At 45.5% G+C, this 16,753-nt stretch overlaps 1 protein-coding gene across 1 annotated transcript in view; it reads right to left on the bottom strand.

Annotated features, from left to right (window-relative positions):
- Positions 1–16,753, bottom strand: part of LOC308688228 (GTPase IMAP family member 8) — a 276,763-nt gene continuing 260,010 nt past the window's right edge. Inside the window, exon 7 of the transcript XR_014029849.1 lies at positions 1–355. The gene's annotated coding sequence lies outside the window, so the exon portion shown is untranslated. The remainder of the gene's footprint in view (positions 356–16,753) is intronic.

Raw genomic sequence — 16,753 nt, 5'->3', positions numbered from 1 at the left:
GTAATTGTAACCTTTTTAATAAAAAAATATATTTACAAGGTAGATGTAAACAAACTATTAAAAGGTAAATATAAGCCTTTTCTTTAAATAACTTTTATTGTGTTTTATTATTGACAAATTTGGGGAGAGCATAAATATTCCAAAACTGAAAATACAGTATGAGAATTAACTGCACAATTACTAGACATGTTTTCCTTGGATATTATAGGCCAAATTGCAAACACAATATGAGGAAAAATAAAAAAGAATTGAGATGCTTCCAACTGTTGCTCTTGCATTCTTGTGGCTCAGTGACTCACCTGAATGAATGGCTAATTAAGTATGCAGGCCCCATTGTCTCCTCAGGTGTGAACCACTATATATGCATGACCGTTGACGCCCACTCCGCATATGGCCTTTCCAAACAGAAAGTGCTTTGCAAAATTCAAATCAATGTATTGTGTTATGTGAATGATAAGGCAGGGTGATTTTCACTTCATTTTGAAGAAAAAACACTAGGCGATGACATCTTTTAGACAAAAGTCTTATTGGCACATATTTAGAATGTGTTTTATGGCCTTATTTCAGAAACTTTAGTTTTTAGTTTTTTCAATAACCACGCATAAACATTATTCTCTCAGAAATGCAGACATGTACATTCTTGTTGCTCACATTTCATGGTAGCCCTGTTTGTGCTAAATAGTGTGTAATTTTTTTTTTGCCATTAATATGTTTATAAGCAACTGAAAAAAGCAAAAATGTCAGGGCATGTCAGAACATCTCAAGGACCCCAAAAACACCTTAGACCCCAGAGGGTTAAGGGATAATGTACAGTCAGTCAGCCGATCATAATGTTGATGTGTGTTTGTAGATGATCTGACTGTGTGTGTGTGTGTGTGTGTGTGTGTGTGTGTGTGTGTGTGTGTGTGTGTGTGTGTGTGTGTGTGTGTGTGTGTGTGTGTGTGTGTGTGTGTGTTTGTCTGTAGGTTGTCTGGCTGTATGGTGACAGAGGTAGGCTGTGGTTATGTGTCTTCAGCTCTGAGTTCAAACCCCTCACACCTGAGAGAGCTGGATCTGAGCTACAATCACGCAGGAGAATCAGGAGGTCAGCTGCTCAACGACAAACTGAAGGATCCAACCTGCTCACTGCAGATTCTCAAGTATGTCTAATGTTCGTGATTAGGGGTCACCTAAGAGTGATCTTTGGTTAAGAAATTGCAACTGAAATTTTTTTATGGTCTCATTACTTTTTAAATGGCTTTGTCTGATGTAATACAGCAGAATCCACAAATCTCGGATAAGTGAAAACAGTGAGCAGTTGTTCTAAAAACTTTGAGGGTGTAAAACTAGAGAACTGTTACTTTGATACCAAATTACTACAACCCATATAATTTTAAAGTCCTACTAGGATTCAAGAGAGCCTAGTTTTAAAGGGTTAAATGCTATCACAATTTGCAGTACTTATTTAAAACTTTATTGTGCCCTTTTGTTTGCAATGTTTGATTGCAATGTTTTGTTGTCTATGCTGACCTGCACATAGGATTCATTCTGTGCTATACTGTCTCTGGTCTGGAGCACACTGGTGTGTACTGCGGTAGTTCACGTGACTCAGATGCAATATTAGAGGCTGTATTCACAAAACAAATCTTAAGGCTAATAGTTGCTCTTAATGCAAAAATTTTGGAGCAACTGTTAAAACCTAGGGGCATGTTGCTCCTAATATTAGGAATAATACATTTTTCATCTAGGAGTAATTCAACAAGCATAAAACCTAAACCCATGACAGTTTAAGGCAGTCTCACACCGCATGACAGGATTTTGCTGTTGCAGACAGATTTCGTCATGGATAGAAGGTCTACGACCAAACCCCTGGATCATGGCCAACAAGGTCTTGAGGTTTATGTACCTTATGTACCTCATCTATGGTGTGTATGATTGCTGCTATGATAACAATAAGACAGATGACAAGGAACCTTGTTCTGTAGTGAGAGCACCACAGCAATTCAGGTAGTTTCACAGTACTGTAGTTTGAGCTTTCCTTTAGAAGTATTTGCACCTGTTCAGTCTCCTTTGAGACTTGGCTGAAGATACAAATGCAGTGTTTATTTATAGGGTAATCCAAAAAGTAGTCAAAAGCAGGCAAATGTCCAAACATACTGAGATCAAGATAATCCAGACAGGGTAAAATACAAACAACCAGGCCTTAAGAACCTTCCCACATATCATGTAATTTGTTTGTTTGTTTTTGTGTATGTTTTTGTCTCTGTATAGTTTGGACTATGGAGGATATTCCAGGATCACACCAGGACTGAGAAAATGTAGGTCCTCACACACACACACACACACACACACACACACACACACACACACACACACACACACAGACATACACACACACACACACACACACACACACACACACACACACACACACACACACACACACACACACACACACACACACACACACACACACCTACCTGAGCTATTGTTTGTGCACCAATCTTTGGCATGCTTTAATTCCATTTCAATATGGATGGTATCCAATGAAAACAATAACATACAATTGATAAATGGAGCCACATAACGGAAATTGTAATATCAGTGTCAGGTAAGAGTAAGATACTCTCAGCTGAATTATTTATTATAAACTATTTATTATAAACAGCCTTTGCTATAAATTTGTGAAGTTTAATTTATTAAATGTTTTTTTAGGAATTTCTGTAGACATATGAAATAATAAATAAAGTCAGTCTGGTTAGTAATAAGTGAAGCTGGTAATGCTGTTTGTGGAGTTGTTTAATCCTCCTCTGCTGAGATCTTCACAGATTTAATGTCTTCTTTTCTCTTCAGTTGATTTCATCTAAGACTGTGGCTGAATTCAGTTGTAGTTCTTGTGTTTCTGCTCGTCTCTTTTACTGTTCTCTTCTTTCCTTCAGTGATTCTGCTTGTTAACAGGCTTATTAATGCTGGGATGACTCCATATTTAATAAACACAGATGTTGTGGCTCAAATAAGGTCCAGTTCTGCTTTATTTATTTGCTCTTGGCTGACATGTGGCATTGCTATGGCCTGCTTGTGGCCCAGATCTGGCAAACAGGAGTGAGCCACCCAATGGCCATCATTCCATGCTGCATGTGGGCCAGATCATCTTTCCATGTGTGCCAGATGTGGGTCGTATCTGGGTCATCAAAATGTTGCTATGTGGGATGTTCTGATCTCTCTTTTTGTGTTCAGATGCCTGTCATCTCACATTGGATCCAAACACAGCACACACTCAACTCATTCTGTCTGAGGAGAACAAAAAAACAACATGTGTGAAAGATCATCAGCCGTATCCTGATCATCCAGAGAGATTTGAGCTCCAGGAGCAGGTTTTGTGTCGAGAGAGTCTGCCTGGACGTTGCTACTATGAGGTTAAATGGAGTGGCTCGGGTCATGTAGCAGTGGCATATAAACAAATCTGCAGGAAAAGTGGGATTGACTGTTGGTTTGGACTGAATGATATGTCCTGGAGTCTGTACTGTTCTGATATGAATTACACAGTCTGGTTCAATAATAAAAGCACTGATGTATCTGGCCCTTCAGCCCGCTCTAATAGAGTAGGAGTGTATGTGGATGTGTTGGCCGGCACTCTTTCCTTCTACAGCGTCTCTGACACACACACACTCACACACATACACACATTCAACACCAGATTCACTGAACCACTCTATGCTGGATTTGGGGTTTATCCCGAATCTTCAGTGTCTCTGTGTCAGATTTAACAACCTCCTGCGAGAAACCACTGATACACATTTCAACCTTTTTTCATAAAAAAAGTAATTACAATTTTATATCTTGTCAATGCAATATTCTCACAATTGTGACATCAATTAATAGTCTTTTTTTTTTTTTTTACTATTTTTTGACATTGTGAGCTTTACTCACAATGCATGAGGTTGCTTTGTGAAAAACAAGTCATATTGTAATATATATTTGCAATGTGAGATATAATGTTACAATTATGAGAAGTAGTTGCAATTCCGAGATTTAAATTCACATTGTAAGAAATTGTCATAATGTCAGTCTGTTTTGATTTCTGTTCTTGTTTGTGTTTGGTTTATCTGTCAATTAGTTCAGTTCTGTCTTTCTTCGCCCCCCTGTTGGCTTGTTCCTATAGTTTCTAAATGATATGTTAGTTCAGTTCAGGTGTGTATTGTTAATTTACTCTTCAGTTCTGTCTATTTAAACCCTGTGTTTTGTCTTGTTCTTTGTCAGTTCTTATCATTGCTTTAAGTTGGTTGTTCTGTTCCTTGTAAGATTTGGATTTCGTTCAATAAAAGATTGCTGCACTTAGATCTTATTTCTTCCACTGCTGCAACCAAATTGTAATGGATATAAAGTCACAATTACCACAACAAGGTTTCCCTTCAATGAGCTAAGGAGTACAACTTTCACAAGTGAAAATAAGAGATGGGATCGTACAGATTTTCTGTCATATTGCTAATGTTACCAATATAGAATTATACTGTTAAATATATTGAGGTGAACTAACACAAAATTGTTAATATCTGCATAACTGGTATATCTGTCTATTTGTGAATGTTTTCCCTTTAATTGAGTCTTGATGTCTTATTTCCAGATTTTGCTCTTATTCTTCCCTTTGCAACATAATTTCATGAAAAAGGTAGGGTTCATTTGAGCTCTCGACAGTCTTATTTCATCTTTATTTTAATATATCCATTCAACAGAATTGGTTCAAAGTCAGAGTTGGAAACATATTGATGTCAAATGTCTTTTTCCACAAATGTTCTATGTTTGAAAAGTGTATAATATCGAGGTACACATTTCTAGTAATTGTGAAGTTAATTCTCATGTTGTTTTTTTTAGAAAGTTTCAGAATGTTTGTCCTCTCCCCAAATTTGTCACTACCGAAACACAATAATACACAATTTAATTAACAAGAAGGCTTATATTGAACTATTAAGATTTTGTTTTCATCTACCTTATAAATATATTTTTTGCTATTTTACTATCACATGTAAATCAATAACAATTACAATATTTACAATATTTGTTAATAAAAAGTGTAATTTATGAGATTTGTTGTATTCTGAATCTAATCTTTCTGTGTAAAAGGCATAAGTTTCAAAGGATTCATTAGTTTGAATATACATTGAACCAAACTCTAAAATAACATTATCCACTGCAAAAAGAGATGTGTCAAAAAACAACACATGTGACTGTGTAGATAGCATTTTGACACGTGTAGATTTTAGCACACAATGTGTGTTAAAATGTAACTCTGGATAGAATAGCACTGGGTGGAGGACAGTTTGTGTTTATGAAAAAAATATAGGTATATTTTATATGGTATCCCATAAAATACTCTAAAATAAATAAAGCAATACATTCAAATAAATAAATTAAATCTTAATTCATGAAAACTTAAAGATTAATGGGTGTTTTTTTGCAGCCAATCACATCATGCCTCTTTTTCAATGTCTTTTTCAAATGCTGCTTTCACTTGTTATTAATAACCAGATTAAATTTATTTCTGTCAGACTCTACAGAAGCTCTTATTGAGAATTAACAGGTTTTGGTGTTGACGATTCATTGAATGTTACATTTAAAGTCACCAATCGTGATTAGTGTCAGCTTTATTTGGGCTCTTAACCCTTGACTCTTTCTTACGAGAGGTTCTCTTGTACTGCGCAATATCTTACGCTTTGGGGAAATCTCTTTTCCATGAGATACTGAAGCCAAAAATTATCATTAATTTTGGAATAATGTAAAACGTGTTGCGGCAGCATGCAGACATAGGTGAGACAGCTCGCGCGCGTATTAGCTGCCCTGCGGCAACTGCACCAGCCTATCGAAAGGTCCCATCGTGACGCCAGCTCCAATGGGGGCGCTTCGCGCCCACTGAGTCACGTCTTGCCGAAATGGGCGTGGCCTTGGGCTATAAATGTAGCTTCGACAGGCTGGTTTAGCTGTTTTTTCATCGCCGGAGCGAACCAGAGCGTGTTGCAGGCACGGCAAAGATACGCAGTACTCGTTCCCTCTTCTAGAGAGAACGTCTCGGTTACGTATGTAACCCTCGTTCCCTGAGTAGGGAACGGAGACGTTACGTCGGATGACGACGAATGGGGTTTCGCTTAGAAATCCTATCATCTTCGAGTATTAAAACACGAGCCAATGGCAAAGAAATGCCATGGGTCTGCGGAATTTGCATAGCGTAACTCCGCCCCGCCCTGGGGGTATATAAGGAAGTGCGCGAGCAGAATGCAGATATGTCTTCGCTGAGGAGCCGAGACTGAACTCAGGCGTTCCAGCGGTACAGCGGAAGTGGCAGGGAGACGTAACGTCTCCGTTCCCTACTCAGGGAACGAGGGTTACATACGTAACCGAGACGTTCCCTTTCGTTGTCACTCCGAGTTACGTCGGATGACGACGAATGGGGTTCCCGTATAATCACGCCACCTCTCGACTGTCTACCAGTGCCCTGCGTAAGTCTGAGCTCCCTGTCGTGAAACTAGCACGGACGAAGGAGTCCTACTTAACACAGGAATACCAAGGTACACTGGGAAGCATATCCAGTGGAAATATGCAATCATGCCCAACCCGAAGGGGGGGACTTGGAATACACATATGACCCCGAAGGGCTGCATACGGAGTAACACTGGGGTGTCCAGCCGCAGGTGGAATATTTCAACCCCAGGGGTGGCAAGGTGGCTTGCCAAGGGAAAGACACATGCTCAAAGAGGCTTACAGTGGAATACACATGTGGGGGTCGCCCGAAGGGAACCATGCACATGGAGGCACCTAGCCAAGCGCGAAAGCTGCCGGTGGCATAACTCTGGCGTTGACGTCGTCAGTGCTGGAGGAGACTCAGGGCTTATGAGGCTCACCTGAGGAATATCGCACGTATCCCGTCCGTGGAGAGGAATGGCGAGCAAGCGAAGACACCTGAGCAGAGTCTAGCACCGGCTAGTTGAAGCGAGTACATGAGAAGAAACTGGCTCTACTCGGAGATTGTAGAATCTCGCGAATGTGTTAGGTGTCGCCCAGCCTGCAGCTCTGCAGATGTCTGTTAGCGAGGCGCCATGCGCTAGAGCCCAAGAGGATGCCACACTCCGAGTGGAGTGGGCCTTCACACCAAGGGGGCATGGTCGACCTTGCTGCTGGTAAGCCAAAGCAATGGCGTCCACTATCCAGTGAGACAACCTTTGCTTCGAGAGAGCCTTTCCCTTCAGCTTCCCACCATGACAGACAAAGAGCTGGTCTGAGGTCCTGAAACACTGCGTTCTGTCTACGTAAGCACGGAGGGCGCGTACTGGACAGAGCAGTGCCAAGGCTGGGTCTGCCTCCTCCAAGGGCAGCGCTTGCAGGTTCACTACCTGATCTCGAAAGGGTGTGGTAGGAACCTTGGGCACATATCCAAGCCGGGGTCTCAGGATCACGTGAGAGTTAGCCGGCCCGAATTCCAGGCACGCTTCGTCAACCGAAAATGCCTGCAGGTCCCCTACCCTCTTGATGGAGGCCAATGCAACCAGGAGTGCTGTCTTCATTGACAGGAACTTAAGCTCCACTGATTGCAAAGGCTCAAATGGAGCGCTCTGCAGGGCAGTTAGAACCACTGAGAGATCCCAAGAGGGTACGAGGGGAGGACGAGGAGGATTTAGTCTCCTCGCTCCTCTCAGGAACCTGATGATCAGGTCGTGCTTCCCCAGAGACTTACCTTCAACTGCTTCGTGATGTGCGGCAATGGCGGCAACATACACTTTCAGGGTGGAGGGAGACAGCCTTCGCTCCAACCCTTCTTGCAGGAAGGAAAGCACGACACTGATCGGGCATTTCGTGGGTTCTTGTTGTTTAGAAGAACACCAGCTGACGAAGAGGTTCCACTTCAACGCATAGGCATGTCTCGTGGACGATGCTCTAGCGGAAGTGATGGTAGCCACCACCGCTGGTGGTAGGGTACTCAAACCTGCCTCGTCCCGTCCAGGAGCCACACGTGGAGGTTCCAAAGACCGGGACGAGGGTGCCAAAGGGTGCCCCGTCCCTGAGAAAGGAGGTCCTTCCTCAGAGGAATTGGCCAGGGAGGTGCTGTCGCAAGGAGTATGAGTTCCGAGAACCAGGTGTGGCTGGGCCAGTAAGGAGCAACCAACATAACCTGCTCCTTGTCCTCCCTGATCTTGCGCAGGGTCCGCGCAAGAAGGCTCACTGGGGGAAACGCATACTTGCGTAGGTCCCGCGGCCAGCTGTGCGCCAGTGCATCCGTGCCGAGCGTGCCCTCGGTCAGGGAATAAAACAGGTCGCAATGGGACGAGTCGTGGGAGGCAAACAGGTCTACCTGTGCGTCGCCGAACTGATCCCAAATCAGCTGAACCGTCCGGGGATGGAGTCGCCATTCTCCAGCGAGAGGCTGAACTCGAGACAGCTCGTCGGCCGCCTGGTTCAGGTGTCCCGGGATATAAATGGCTCGAAGCGACCTCAGATGCTTCTGACTCCATATGAGGAGGTGGCGGGCGAGTTGCGACATACGGCGGGAGCGTAGACCACCTTGATGGTTGATTTGCGGTATTGTCTGATCGGACTAGTACGTGCTGACCCCTGAGCAACGCATGGAAGCGGTGCAGAGCGAGACGTACAGCCAGCAACTCGAGGCAATTGACATGCCAAAGGCGTTGGGGTCCTGTCCAGGAGCCCGCGGCAGCATGTCCATTGCACATGGCGCCCCAGCCCGTGGTGGAGGCATCTGTTGAGACAACAACATGCCGGGAAACTCGTTCCAGGGGCACTCCGGCCCGTAGAAAGCTGAGGTTCGACCACGGGGTGAAGGTCTGACGGCAGGCCGGAGTCACTGGGACCCGGAGCTTGCCGTGTTGCCATGCCCACCTCGGGACTCGATCGCGAAGCCAAAGCTGAAGCGGTCTCATATGAAGCAATCCGAGCGGCGTTACTGCGGCTGCGGATGCCATATGCCCCAGGAGCCTCTGAAAAAGTTTCAGTGGGACCGCACTCTTGCCCTCGAACTGGCGAAGACAAGTCAGCAGTGACTGCGCGCGCTCGCTCGTAAGCTGCGCGCACATGGCGACCGAGTCGATTTCCATACCGAGAAAAGAGATCCTCTGCACTGGGCAGAGTTTGCTCTTCTCCCAGTTGACCCGAAGGCCCAGACGAGCTAGGTGCCGGAGCACAAGATCCCTGTGTTCGCAAACCTGGTCTCGAGAGTGAGCTAGGATCAGCCAGTCGTCGAGATAGTTCAGGATGCGAACCCCGTGTTCCCGGAGGGGAACAAGGGCTGCCTCGACGACCTTCGTAAAGACGCGAGGAGACAGGGCTAGCCCGAAAGGGAGAACCGCGTACTGGTATGCCCGCCCCTCGAAAGCAAACCGTAGAAACGGTCTGTGTCGAGGTAAAATGGAGACATGGAAGTAGGCGTCCTTCAGGTCGATCGCTGCAAACCAATCCTGTGGCCGCACACACTCGAAAATGCGTTTGGCCGTGAGCATCTTGAACGGCAGCCTGTGAAGGGAGCGGTTCAGGACGCGCAGGTCCAGGATCGGTCGTAACCCACCCGATTTCTTCGGAACAATGAAGTAAGGGCTGTAGAAGCCGGACCTCATTTCGGCTGGAGGGACAATCTCGATCGCACCCTTCGCCAGTAGGGTGGCGACCTCCGCTCTCATGACAGGGGCATTGCCACCGACCATAGTGAAGCGGACTCCTCTGTAGCGGGGAGGAGATCGCGCGAACTGAATCGCGTAGCCGAGCCTGATGGTTCTCGCGACCCAGCGGGACAGTCTGGGAAGCTCTAGCCAGGCTTCCAGAAAGTGCACCAGCGGGGTCATACGAACCACAGACGTTCCGTCGGGGGTGCAGCGAGGCGGAATGACCGGCCCAGACATGGGTGGCATAGCGGCCCGGTGCGGGGGCACGGTCATTAGCCGCGTCCTGCCAGAGGAGGCCAGGGGAGGACCAGCGTCCCACGGGGGCGTGCTCTGGCAGGGGTCTGGCGACAGAGGGGGATGAGAGGAGCGTGGCCCGTGGGCGGCGCGTGCTCTCATCCGCACACTCCGTGTGCTCAGAGATGGGGTAGTGAGTTCTTTTTTTAACCATTTTAGGGTGCTGCCCGTCGTGGGACGAGCAGCGGGAATGGGAAAACCAAGGATTCTCCCCCGGCCCTCCACCGGGGGAAGGAGCGGCCCTGCAACCGGCTCCTGAACAGAACTCAACGCCATCTCTGAGCAGCCCGTCTCAGGAGCGCCGTTTGGCCTGGCGTTTAGCGGGGCACGGGGCGGGAGAGGGCTGTGGCGCCTTCCTACGGCTTCCTCTCCGACGCGACCCGGAAGCAGCGGACTGCTGGGGCCGATCGGGAGGGGCGGGAGCCGCAGGAGGGCGCCCTCGGCGGCGAGCGGGCTGAGGCACCTGTGCCGACGACTGCGCTGCCGAAGCAGCGGGCCGCCGGGGCAGGACGTGTTTTAGAGCCTCAGTCTGCTTCTGGGCAGTCGAGAACTGCTGGGCAAAGTCCTCGACTGCGCCGCCGAACAGGCCAGCCTGGGATATGGGGGTGTCGAGGAACCGGGTCCGCTCGGCCTCCCGCATATCAGCCAGGTTAAGCCATAGGTGTCTCTCCTGGACCACCGAAGTGGCCATCACCTGACCCAGCGAGCGTGCGGTCACCTTCGTCGCTCGGAGAGCAAGGTCGGTGGCGGCACGCAACTCATCAAAGAGTGCTGGGTCAGACCTCCCCTCGTGCATGTCACGCAACATCTGGGCCTGGTAGACCTGGAGTGTCGCCATGGCATGCAGTGAGGAGGCCGCCAGCCCCGCAGCTCTGTAGGCCTTCGCCACAAGGGTGGAGGAGAACCTACAGGCCTTGGAGGGGTGCTTTGGGTCCCCGCGGGAAGAAGCACTCTGAGGACACAACTGCATCGCAACAGAGCGTTCAACCTGGGGAACCCCAGTGTACCCTTTGGCAGCCCCCTGATCGAGAGGAGGCAAGGCGGAGGAGGTCGCCGAGCGATCGCGGGAAGACAATGGTGCCTTCCAGGACCTCGTGACCTCCTCATGCACGTCCGGGAAGAAAGGCATTGGGGTTGGCCGCCGACGCGGATCAGCAGCCGCACCCAAAAACCAATCATCCAGCCGCGAACGAACCGGCCCAGGTGGCGGGGACCACTCAAGACCGATCGCCGCGGCGGCCCGGGAAAGCATGGCCGTCATCTCGGGATCAGACTCGGGCAATGCTGGGACACCCGAGGGTGGCAGCACAGCCGAATCTTCACTTCCCGAGGACTCCTGCCCACCTTGTGATGCAGCAATCGACATTGAGTCTTCCTCTGGAGCGCCGAATGAAACTCGCGGCAAGTCAGAGGACTGTACAGCGGTTTCCACTCGGACGCTCGCGGGTTGCACGGGAACAGAGGGCAGTGTGGAGCGTGGAATAGTCGGCGCTTTGTTCCACACTGTAACCCTCAGATCACCCTGGCCGCCAGCCGAAGTACCAGCCCTCTCGGGACCAGTAGATCGGGGTGCGGATGAGGGGACTCTCACATTAAGATCATTGAGTCTCGATCTCAACCGTGCGATGGGCATGTTCCCGCAGTGGGAACATGACTCATCCACAAACGCTGCCTTAGCGTGCTCAACACCCAGACACACAAGACAGCGATTGTGCCCATCAGAGTCAGACACAAATAGACCGCAACCAGAAGTGCACGGGCGAGGCATCTTTAAAAAGACGTGCCGCGTGCAATGCTCTTTTATGAAAGGAGATTTCTCCGCAGAGTGTTGAAGCGACCAGGGAGAGAACACACAAACTCTGGCAGATCACTGCACAGATCAGCAGGGAATGTGCACTCGCTGGAACTCGCTGTCACACCAACACCTGGAGAGAGGCTCGTCTCGAAGAGATGAAGAGATGAACTCAGGATTTGGCTGTGGAGTGAAGTACATCAACTTGGCTCCGAAGCGAAAACATATCTGCATTCTGCTCGCGCACTTCCTTATATACCCCCAGGGCGGGGCGGAGTTACGCTATGCAAATTCCGCAGACCCATGGCATTTCTTTGCCATTGGCTCGTGTTTTAATACTCGAAGATGATAGGATTTCTAAGCGAAACCCCATTCGTCGTCATCCGACGTAACTCGGAGTGACAACGAAAGGGAACCGAGGTTACGTTAGTAACCGAGTACGTTCTCTTACGAGAGGTTCTCTCGTACTGCGTTATATCTTACGCTATGGGGAACACAGTGTAAAACGCTGTGCGTGCTGAGATCCAATACCAAAGTCCCAAGGGCAAGTGTCCTGGGCTCATATAGTACATGATCATCAGGGACTCACAGAGAGTCCAGGAAAAAGGGCTAGAATAGCATCATTCCTGTAATAAACATCATCCTATAAGGAGTAATTATGTTGATAGTGTTCCACACAGCCAGGGCGAACAAACTCGGCCTGGTATTATGGGTCTTACACACTGCCCATAGAGCTGCGTGATCGATCAGCACGCGTTTGCTCAAGCAGTTTCAGTACACATATACACTCTTTAATGGACATATGCACGTTTAACCACAATTTTACAACGTAGGCCTATTATTCCATGAATTACTTCTACTTATATTAAGTTGCTCAAGCAAGTGGTAAAATATTTAACCATGTACTTATATTAAAATCGCAAACATTTTAAATTAAAATTAAAACTTAAAATGGACAAAAACAGCCGACTCCCATGCCTTTTCTTTTGCATTTAAATTTTAATACAAAAAATCTTGCATGTCACAAAGAACTTGTTTTTCCACCTCCACATGGATTTAAGCTGTGAAATTTCATCAAACAATGGCAAGAGTTTATAGTAAAAGAGCCAACAAACACACCTCTGATGTTAATGTCTTTTGTTCCACAGAGCACTTGTGCACTGTTTCACTTTACACCGCAGAAAGTCTTATTTCACTTTACCAGATGTTATGGACGCAATATCATTACCCAGCCAACATTTGTATGTGGGGCCCATATGGGTATGAAATGGGCTGAAAAATGGGCCCCATGTAGGATTATCCGCGGGGTCCATAATGGCCCCATGTTAATTGCCCAGATGGATTTCATGTAGGATTGCACTTTGTACTAGATGGGACCCAAGTGGGCAACATGCACAAGACCCATCTTGGTCCCAGCTTTAACCCAGTCGACATTTGTATGTGGGGCCCATGTGGGTTTGAAATGGGCTGAAAAATGGGCTGTGTATGGGCTTGTTTGCGGGTTTCATAATGGCCCCATGCCAACTGCCCACGTGTATTTCATATAGGATGGCACTTATAAACAGGTGGGCCCCAACTGGTCTTGATGCAGAAGACCTTCATGCTGAAGACACAACTCTTCCACAAACACCACAACCAAAGATGTTTAGCAAAACAAACTCTTCTCTCTATGAAGTTTTTGCACTTTCACTTTTGCTCTTGCTTCTGTGTTAAATTTCAGCTTTAAAGGTGCAGTGTGTAATTTTTAGTTTTCAAACCCCTTTATCTAAACCTCTCTACATAACCGCCGGATCTGCCTCCATGTCTGTAGTTTTTCAACACTTTTCACTCGTGTTTGTAGTTCTAACGGTATCCTCGTCCAACGTGCGATGGGTTGTGGGCAATATTAGCCGTTACAGTGCGCATCGATCTGCACTTCGGATTCTGACCGGAGATAGTAGACCATCCGGGTATCTTTGGAACACTCATTTCAACATACTACGATTTGGGACGTACTAATTATATTTTTGAATACTATTTAGGACGGATAGTATGCGAATTAGGACGCACCGATTCTGATGTTTCTGTTCCTCTCTGATCACTTCAGTCTGATAAACCTGCTCTCTGCTGCCCCTGCTGGACTGGAGCAAATATAGCCATAGTGCAATAAACAGATGCACAATAATGAAATATGAAATAAAAACAAAAATACAGTTTACTATAATAATAATAATACCCATTTCATCCTGCCTTCAGTCTCAATGTCAGACAAACCAATCCACACACTCTCCTTGACTAATGAAGTTATGTGCCTCTGTTTGTGAATAAAAACAGGAGTAAGTGTGATTCCTCTCTTTAACTAACAGACACTCACACAAACTCACCTGCTTCTCTTCAGTGTTGATAATGACCAGATCAGCTCCTCGATCTCTGCAGAACTGCCTGCTCTCAGCTCTTCCGCTCATTGGATATGAAAAACCTGTCATTTCCTTTCAACAAACACAAACACTTTGCTCAGTATTTGTGTTGTAAAGTGCAAATAAACATATAAAATACATTTGTACAAACCTTGTTCATATAACTTCCTTAGTTCAGCCTCCAGCTCCAGTTTCTTCTGACTCAAAGAGCTGAAGTTGTTCTTCAGTTGGTCTTTTTCAGTCATTAGATCAGTGTTCTTGTCCTGTAAGCTGTTGATAGTGTGATTGAACTCTTCAACTGTGTTCTTGTAACTCTTTAACTGGTCTCTCTCTGCTGTGATGGTGATATGCTGCAGTGTGATTAAGACCAGCAGAAGAACACAAATGAGCCCGAGACACACTGTCATCAACACCAAACACCTGCTTCCTCCTGACAAACAGAGACAAAACACACGGATATCAGTAAATAACAATTCACTCTATAGTAAAATATATAACTAAATATCAACATTCAAAAAGTCTTTTTGAAGCGTTTTATTCTGAATGCTCTTTTATAAATGACAATCATCAGAAATTAATATACACTCTCAGAAAAAAAGGTACAAAAGCTGTCGCTGTGGTGGTACCTTTTCAAAAGGCACACTTTTGTACCTAAAGAGTATTAGTCCCTCAAAGGTACATATTATTAACATGTTACAGTAACAGTTTAGTTTATGGAAAAAAATACAAACAAGAATTCTGTTTTAATACATTTCACATTGACGTATTGTTTTTAGAGAACAATCATTGAAATTGCATTTCTCAATTCTTCAAACATTATCACCACCATCCAGGTTATAAAACCTCTCATTAAAGGGGGGGTGAAATGCTATTTCATGCATACTGAGTTTTTTACACTGTTAAAGAGTTGGATTCCTATGCTAAACATGGACAAAGTTTCAAAAATTAAATTGTACGTTTGAAGGAGTATTTCTGTGCAAAAAATTGTCCTTCCGGTTTGTCACAAGTTTCGGAAAGTTTTTTTCGAGTATGGGTCTGTGTGACGTCAGATGTAACGGAATTTCCTTATATGGGTCCTAAGGGCACTTCTCCGGTAAGATCGCGGGCGCGCGCGCACTCGTAGACCAGAGCAAGAGAGTGAAAGCAGTTCGCCATCAAAGCGCCCTGCCCGGCTTTTGGGAAGCCAATGTCACCAAAGATTTTTGGTTTCCAGGGCAAGACAACCCTGCACAGATTCCCAAAGAACCCGGCGTTAAGGCACCAGTGGATGGAGTTTGTTTTCCTGAGCATAAACAGAGTTGTGTAAGACGATGATTGTTTTATAAACAAAGCCCAGATCGACGGATTTGCAGATCGTCTAATGCTTAAGGATCGAGCAGTCACAATGATAAAGGTTCGGTGAGTAGAACTGCTTCATGTCTCTGTGTGTTGTTACTAGCTCGGCGCGTTAGCACAGCTTTAGCTTCGCCCACACGGCCCGCCTCCAGCCGCTCGTTTTTTTCCGGAAAGACTCGGTACAGCCTATCTTTCTTTTATAAATATAATAAAACTAAAGACTTTTTGGAGATATGAAGGATGCAATATTACTCTATAGGTACTCAAGATTAACAGGAGATTGAGTGAAAATGAGCATTTCACCCCCCCCCCTTTAAGTGAATAATTGAGAGATGATTGAGCATTATTGAAGATACCTGATGATAACAAGCAGAATCGCTGAAGGAGAAAATCAGTCATCCAATTTTCCTATTTACATGTTGTGATTTGTAATGTCACAGCGTGTACGAATAACAAGGTCACATGAGACACAACCATCTTCTAACCGTATTTGTACACGCTGTGACTATATAAATCACAACATAAAAAGGAAAATGTTGGTGTTATTTTGTCACTTATTGGGAGCAGTATGCTAGCTGGAGCCGTTTACCTCCAGTCTTTGTGCTAAGCTAGGCTAGCGGTGGGTGCGTCAGACAGAGTTACAGCACGCACAGAGATGAAAAGGGTATGCATTGTAACGATATTAGCTCAAATGGGAAATATTAATAATAATCCATAATCATTATAATTAATATTAAATAATTAATTATTAATATTTGGGTCAGTTAATTAGATTAACTTTGAGGTAAGCCAATTAATATTACAATCAATTGGTTATTCATTTATTCTAAGAAAAGAGTATCTTTCATGGTCACTGAAAAATAATTATTCCTTAGCCTGTACAGCAATTAGAGCGTACTGTAACAAGATCAAGATCATAAAAGGGACTTTGTATGCAAACAGAGGATCAGAAATCAAATTAATAATTGTGCACAAGTTTTATTAACTAAATCACAAACATAACTAACACTAAACAAACATAAATACATTCATACATCCATACATAAATGCATAGGTAAAGGGGTGAGTGATGTGGAACCGGAAACAGGAAATAGAACTATGGAGCAAGATCTATTTTTGTATGAAAAGAACCATCAGCTGATCATTTTCAGAGCACCTCATTAAATTGATATACTGTACTTGCATGGTCAGTTGCAATCGTGGCCAATTCTTGAAGTGGTTGAAAAATGAGTCCGTTGGTGTGTCTGTGAGGGTCAAAAGTCATGGTGCAAGTTGCAATCGTTTCTTCTCCGTTGGAT

This window comes from Scardinius erythrophthalmus (assembly GCF_964197995.2).
Source record: "Scardinius erythrophthalmus genome assembly, chromosome: 3".
Classification (NCBI taxonomy): domain Eukaryota; kingdom Metazoa; phylum Chordata; class Actinopteri; order Cypriniformes; family Leuciscidae; genus Scardinius; species Scardinius erythrophthalmus.
This window is presented reverse-complemented; position numbering and strand designations above follow the sequence as displayed.